Here is an 8,416-nt window from a genome sequence, read left to right on the forward strand (position 1 = left end):
TCATTTCTTTATTTTCCTTCCATAATGCACTAGGCCAACATGTCTAGGACATGTTTTCTTTGCCCATCATCATGTCATGGCCAGCCACTAACCTTAGGAAATGGGTTATTTGACATGCAACTCCACCCTTGTGTTAACATGCACTAATAAGCCATTTAAAATTAGCCTATCATATTTCACCATGTTTCACATTGATCCCTATTTAATAATTTCTCATAAAATTGGTAAAATTAGAGAATGAAACTTCCACATATGCATGCCCACACATAGTAAGCATAGAATATAACAATTAATTATTTTTATGACTCGGTTTAGTGGTCCCAAACCACTTTTCGACTAGGGTCAATTTAGGGTCATCACAACTCTCCCCACTTAAGAAATTTTCGTCTCGAAAATCTTACCGTAAATAGGCTCGGTATCGCTCTCTCATAGAGTCCTCAAGTTCCCAAGTGGCTTCTTCAATTCCGTGTTTATGCCACAACACCTTCACTAATGGGATTTTCTTATTGCGCAACTCTTTTACTTGGCGCATCGAATGCGAACCGCTCTTCTTCATAACTCAAATTAGGTGAACCTCGACCTCGGATGGAGTAATTACGTGTGTCGGGTCAGACCTATATCGTCAAGCATCGAGGCATGGAAAACGTTGTGAATCCTTTCAAGCTCGGGGTAACATTAATCGATGCGCTCTTTGGTCCAACTCGTTCGGATACTTCATACGGACCGATGAACCTCGGACTCAATTTTCCCTTACGGCCAAATCTAAGCACCTTCTTCCGGGTGAGACTTTGAGAAATACCTTGTCTCCAACACGATATTCAATGTCTTTCCTTTCAAATCCGCATACGACTTTTGGCGATCCGGCGACCTTCAAACTTTCACGAATTACTCGAACTTTCGCTCGGCATCCTTAATCAAATCAACCCAAGATTTTACCTTGATAAGTTCACCAGAATAATGGGTACGGCATTTACGACCGTATAAAGCCTCGTAAGGCGCCATCTTAATACTTGATTGAAAGCTATTGTTGTGGCGAATTCAATCAAAGGCAAATATCTTTCCCATGAACCACTAAACTCAAGGATGCAACATCTCAACATATCCTCAAGGATTTGAATTATCCGTTCGGATTGACCATCGGTTTGGGGATGAAAGATGCTAAAATGCACTTGGTACCCAAAGCCTCTTGCAATTTCTTCCAAAATTGCGATGTAAATCTTGGGTCTCTATCGATCGATAGAAACAGGTACCCCATGAAATCGAACAATTTGGGAGACGTATAATTCCGCCAATTTATCGAGCGAAAAATCCGTGCGGACAGGGATAAAATGAGCAGACTTGGTCAGTCTATCAACAATGACCCAAATCGCATCTTTCTTACATGCCGACACTGGTAATCCAGATATAAAATCCATTGTCACTCAATCCCATTTCCATTCAGGTATCACGATTGGCTGAAGTAATCCCAATGGCACTTGATGTTCCGCTTTCACTTGTTGACATATCAGACACCTTGAAACAAATTCAGAAATGTCTCATTTCATACCGGGCCACCAAAATTGGCGTTTCAGGTCATTGTACATTTTAGTACTACCCGGGTGGATTAACATTCGACTACTGTGAGCCTCGCTCAAAATCATCGAAACAAGTTCCGAATTCCTTGGAATACATAATCGACCCTTGAACATCAAGCAGTCATTGTCGTCAATCTGAAATTCCGATTCTTCATCCGAAACACATTCAGCTCGCTTAGCGACCAATTCAGCGTCGACCTTCTGAGATTCAAGTATTTGATGAATCAATAACGGTTTGGCCTCTAATTCGACTACTAGCACCTCCTCGGGTGAAACGGATAAATGAGCATCCATCGCTCTCAAAGCAGACAGTGCCTTGCGACTTAAAGCATTGGCCACCACGTTGGCCTTTCCCGGGTGATAATCAATGATGAGTTCATAGTCTTTCAACAACTCAAGCCAACGTCTTTGTCGCAGGTTTAAATCTCTCTGAGTCATCAAATATTTTAGACTCTTGTAGTCCGAATAAATATGACACCTTTCTCCAAACAAGTAATGCCGCCATATCTTCAAGGCGAACACTATGGCTGCTAGTTCAAGGTCATGGGTCGGATAGTTTCTCTCATGCGGCTTTAGTTGTCTCGATGCGTAAGCCACAACTCGACCTTCTTGCATCAACACACAACCTAACCCAAGCAAGGATGCATCATCAGATATGACAAACTCTTTCTGGGACTCATTTGTACTAGCACTGGGGCCTCGGTTAAACAAGTTTTTAGTCGATCGAAACTTTCTTGACAGCGTTCCGACCACTCGAACTTAACATCTTTTTAGAGTAGTTTCGTCATCGGTGCAGCTATCATCGAAAAACCTTTCACAAATCGTCGATAGTATCCGGCAAGCCCCAAAAAGCTCCTAACTTCGGTAACATTCCTTGGAGGTTTCCAATCGACTATGGCCGAAATTTTGTTCGGGTCCACCACGACACCGTCACGGACACCACGTGCCCCAAAAGCTAACCTCTCTCAACCAAAATTCACATTTATTGAACTTTGCGTATAACTGCTTATCTCGTAAAATTTGCAACACTAGCCTCAGGTGTTCAGCATGTTCAGTTTCATCTCTCGAATAGACCAAAATGTCATTGATAAATACAACTACGAACCGATCCAAGTATGGCCTGAAAATTCTATTCATTAAATCCATAAATACCGCAGGGACATTAGTGAGCCCAAATGGCATCACCAAGAATTCGTAGTGACTGTACCTCATTTTAAAAGCGGTTTTGGGTATGTCCGATTCTCGGACCCTCAACTGATAGTACCCTGACCTCAAATCTATCTTTGAAAACACTGAGGCTCCCTTTAATTGATCAAACAAATCGTCAATTCGTGGCAATGGATATTTATTCTTTATCGTCACTTTATTCAACTGACGATAGCCGATGCACAATCTCATAGTTCCATCCTTCTTCTTCACAAACAATCTTGATGCGCCCATGGAGAAAAACTTCGGTCGAGCGAAATCTCTATCCGTCAATTCTTGCAATTGAACCTTCAATTCCTTTAATTCCGTTAATGCCATAAGATACGAGGCTATTGAAATTGGCGTAGTACCGGGTACAACTTCGATGCCGAATTCCACTTCTCGAACCGGTGGCAATCCCGGTAACTCCTCAGGAAAAATATCTGAATACTCACAAACCACTGGTACCGATTCGAGTTTCCTTTCCGTCTCTTTACTTTCAAACACATACGCAAGGTATGTTTCACACCCCTTTTTCACATACCTCCGAGCGGTCATAGAAGATATTATCACCGGCACTCCTTTTGAATCGAGAGACTCGACTCGGACTACCTCGTTATTTACACTCCTCAAATCAATGGTTTTCCTTTTGTAATCCACCATCGCATCATGTACGGTCACCAATCCATACCAAGAATAACATTGAATTCATCAAATGGTAGAAGCATCGGATCGGCCAAAAAGCAGATTCTCGAATTATTAGGGGCATCTCTTGCACACTTTATCAACGATACGTATTGACCCAAAGGGTTTGACACCGAATTACGAACTCGAGAGACTCAACAGTAGAGTCTTCTTGGATGCTAAGGTTTCACATACAATGAGTAGAGTGGGTCAATCAATGCAATCACACTAGTATCAAAGAGAGTAAAAGTACCAGTGATAACGTCAGGGGAGGATGCCTCCTCTCGTGCGCGGATGGCATATGCTCTAGTAGGAGCACGGGTCTCGGATCGGACAGCCGTATTAGAGGTTCCTCTCTGATTACCACCCCTACCTCCAGAAATTCTCGGGGGCCTACCTCCAGCCGTCGTTCCACTAGGTCTTGCACCTTGCGTCTTATTCCTCTCATCTAGCTCCGTGCAATCTCTAATGAAGTGGTCCCTCGAACCGCATCCATAACAAGCCCTATTAACAGACTTACCCCAACATTCACCTAGGTGTCGTCTTCCACATTGGGGGCATTCAGGTTTCTCTTGACGATTATTGCCTACACTAGCTACCGAAGTAGCTCGAGTCCGTCGATGGTCGGGCTCGATGGAAATTCCCGATCGCCCTCGACTTACTAGTGTCCTCCACGAATTTCTTTACGATCGAGAACGGAGCTTTACTCGCGATCTTTTACGATAATCTCTTGCTTCAAATTCAGCCTTCTTCTTCTCCTTTCCAAGTTCTTCCGCCTTGCGAGCTCGTTCGACTAGTGTTACGAACTCCTTTATCTCCAAAATACCCACTTGCGACTTTAAATCTTCATTCAATCCTTCTTCAAATCTTTTGCACATAGCAACCTCATCAGCCACACACTCCCGAGCATACCGACTAAGTCTTACGAACTCATGTTCAGTATTCGAGATCTTGTCATACGGCCTTGTTTGAGCTCCAAAAATTCCTTACGCTTCGATCGATGAACCGTTGACTAATATATTTCTTCCGAAATTCGTTTGAAAGAAATCCCAAGTAACTTGTTCCTTTGGGACTATGGAAATCAAGGTCCTCCACCAATAGTAGGTCGAGTCTCTTAACAAAGATATAGCACACTTAAGACATTCATCGGGTGTGCATGACAGTTCATCAAACACTCTAATGGTGTTATCAAGCCAGAACTTCGGCCCTTTCGGTATCATCGGTAACTATGGCCTTAAACTCCTCGGCCCCATGCTTCCTAATCAAGTCCACAGGTGGTTTACTCAGCCTCACAGGATCGATGGCGATGGCATTACGGGCTCTTGGGGTGGATTATTTAAATTCGGAATGGTTGGACAGCCGGATTGGTTCGGGCATATTACGCGACCCACTCATTCATCATGGTGAAGAAGGCTTGTTTCGCCCTTCATTTTGATTATTCGCGGATGATCGAGGCTCAACAGGCGGTGTCCCTTGCGCAGAGCAGCAGCCGCTACACTTTCAACGTCATCCGCCAAGGGTCTCTCTACCGGGTTCCATTGCTAATCAAAACAAAATTTCAACCGTCAAGTCATCACATTATTAAGCACTAACGATTTGGCATGTATAGCTAGACTCACACGCGCTATGGTAGTCCTAGAACCGACTAAACCATAGCTCTGATACCAATTAAATGTAACACCCCAAACCCGTGACCGTCACCGGATTTGACCACGAGGTGTTACCGGGCTTACTTTACTTATTCCTCTCTTGGAAAATTTTTTTTTGTTTTCCTTTTTCTGTTCCAGGCAGGCTAGTTAACTGCATCACTGTCACCTTAAAAATCATATCTCGAGTTCCAGAACTCAAAAATGAGTTCCGTCAATTTTCCCTAAAACTAGACTCATATATCCATCCATGGATTTATTTCTAGAATTTTTGGTCGGGCCAATTGGTACAGTTTATTAGTTAAAGTCACCCCTGTTTCAGGGTTTGACTACACTGACCTTTACGCATTACGACCTGGATATCATCTCGTACAGAGCTCTAATGCTCATGCCGTTTGTTTCTAATGAAACTAGACTCAAAGGGGAATCTATAAATATAAGGCATGACTTCTAATTGTTTCTGGATAATTTATGGTAAATTTTCCAAGTCGGAGAAGGGGATCCAGAAACCGTTCTGGCCCTGTTTCGCGAAAACCTGAATATCTCTTAAAATAGAGCTCATACGGTCGTTTTGTTTCATCCATATGAAAATAGATTCATCAAGGTTCAATTTCATAATTTATTCACTATTTAATTCTACTTCTTCTATTTTTAGTGATTTTTCCATCTCACCTCACTGCTGCTGGCAGCATCTGGTACTAAAGCAAACAATGACTATTTCATAATTCTTCCATGGCCAACTATTTCATCATACATAATACAAACTATGGCCACCTTATCAAAATTAAGGTTTCTAAGGCTCGTGCCTATAGGTTTTAGATTCACACTCAACTGACCACATAGGCCATCTTCGCATGGCTTAAAGTTTACAACCCGAGATTCAACAAAACAAAATAGCCTATACATGCCAAATGTTCTCCTAGTTCAACTACGAAGACAATACCAAAAGATTTCCAGCCGGTGTGATGACTTCAACGACGGTTCCGAGCACGCATAAGCGATACGAGTCCAAGAGACCTAAAATGGGTGACAAGAAAACACCGAGTGAGTTTATAACTCAGTAAGTCATAAGCATTTCACAACCATCCATTACTAAAATTATCATAAAATGAAATAATGAAACAAGGCCCAGCGTTCCACCATACCGAACTATACCATAGTTCCTTAGACCTTCGGATCAATCTCATACCAAGTCATACATTTACATTTCATATACTATTCAATAGGATATTTGAAGCAATTTCCATACATCATTTCATTTCCGCAACAATCATGCAATTGAAATCATCACATAGATTTAAAACTTACCGACTCAACTCCGAGCATGAACATAGTATCTATTAGCCACGAACTCAAGGTACTTACTCTTTCCGCTGTCCATACTCAACTCGATGAAGACACACCCTCCATATAATTGTTCGATCGGAGATATATATATATAGAATACGCACACGATTGCTTAATACTCGATTTCGCACACTTAGTGCCATGTGATTTAAGCCCGAACACATAGTGCCATACCCTTCGAGCTCGCACACCCAAAGGTCAGTATATTTCCAGCATGCACACTTAGTGCCATATATTTCCAGCATGCACACTTAGTGCCATATATTTCCAGCATGCACACTTAGTGCCATATATTTCCAGCATGCACACTTAGTGCCAATCTCGTCACCGTACACACGTATTGCCCAAGACACTTAGTGCCGAAAGCAAACTTTCTACACATTTCACTATTTCTTTTACATTCAACAATGTCATCATTCCATACACATACATTTTCATTTACATATCATCTCATTAAACACAATTGCATAGATATTATGATCATTTAAAACAATGCCAAATATATGCTTAATGACTTACCTTGTGTTGGGTAAAATGGTTCCAACTCGGCTATTCGATGTTCTTTCCTTTGCTTTTGCTTGATTCTCCCCCTCTAGCTTCTTGAGCTAATCAATAAATTAACTAGTTTAACCGTCTTGCCAAATATTTATACATATATACATGACATCAACAATACTATCATCATTAATTCATCAATTCACAAAGTTTTATTTCACGAGCATTTGACCCATTTTTACCCCATATGGCGAATGCTACATTCATTACCCAACTAGCCATTCAACAATTTTCAGCCTCATTACCACCCTTTTTATGTCTAATCGTCTAAATGAGATCATAAACATGCCTAACTATAGCCGAATGTGCAACATTAATCTAGCATTTCCATTGCATTTAACACTTAACATTTACCCCATCTAGGCCAAATTTTGCTAGCACACAAGCCTTTGGCGAATGTCCTTGACCTCTAGTCACCCAAAATTTCTTTGTTCTTTAAAATTCATCCAAGACTACATTCGGCACTTCCAACTAATAATTTAGGTGCTCTCAAGCTCATTCACAAGTACTATTATATATCACATTAAGCATTAAATCATTTTGCAACATAAATTTTATAGCATGGCCGAATACTCATGCACATACACACATAACAACAAGAACTCAATGGCACAAAAATCTCCTTTTTGTTAAACATTCGAACTCACTCATCTCCATACTTTCATCACAACAACATCAAAACACTAATTAGGAAATACAACATTCTTGGCCGAAATTTAACTCACCTAACAACTTAGTTTCAATCCAAGATTCAAGGAAAAATTTGAACCAGTCCTCCAAACTATGCATGCATTTTCAAGAGTGGCATAAAACATACCTTCTTGTATCAAAACACCTTAGTCTAGTAAGCTCCCATGGCTGATTTTCTCAAGCTTCCCCCCCTTTCTTCTTAGTACATTCGGCCATGCAAAGAAAAATGAGAGAATGGACACTTTTTTTTTCTTCTTCTCAAGTCATGGCAATTGTAACAAAATGAGAAAGGATGAACAACAAAATTTTTCTCCTTTCTTTTTCCTCAACTCACGGCAACAAGGGGGGGCATCCACACTCTTTTTTTTTCATTTCTTTATTTTCCTTCCATAATGCACTAGGCTAACATGTCTAGGACATGTTTTCTTTGCCCATCATCATGTCATGGCCAGCCACTAACCTTAGGAAATGGGTTATTTGACATGCAACTCCACCCTTGTGTTAACATGCACTAATAAGCCATTTAAAATTAGCCTATCATATTTCACCATGTTTCACATTGATCCCTATTTAATAATTTCTCATAAAATTGGTAAAATTAGAGAATGAAACTTCCACATATGCATGCACACACATAGTAAGCATAGAATATAACAATTAATTATTTTTATGACTCGGTTTAGTGGTCCCGAAACCACTTTCCGACTAGGGTCAATTTAGGGCTGTCACAGGGAC

General features: G+C 40.9%; 1 long non-coding RNA gene across 1 annotated transcript; it reads right to left on the reverse strand.

Annotated features, from left to right (window-relative positions):
• Positions 1 to 7,008: 7,008 nt before the first annotated feature.
• Positions 7,009 to 8,045, reverse strand: LOC128296452 (uncharacterized). The gene is made up of 2 exons (XR_008287067.1): positions 7,809 to 8,045; positions 7,009 to 7,041 (listed from the first exon to the last, which is right to left on the reverse strand). It is a non-coding gene; the product is annotated as an uncharacterized LOC128296452 (long non-coding RNA).
• Positions 8,046 to 8,416: the final 371 nt, after the last annotated feature.

The sequence above is a fragment of the Gossypium arboreum genome, chromosome 8 (genome assembly GCF_025698485.1).
Source record: "Gossypium arboreum isolate Shixiya-1 chromosome 8, ASM2569848v2, whole genome shotgun sequence".
In the NCBI taxonomy this organism is placed as follows: Eukaryota; Viridiplantae; Streptophyta; class Magnoliopsida; order Malvales; family Malvaceae; genus Gossypium; species Gossypium arboreum.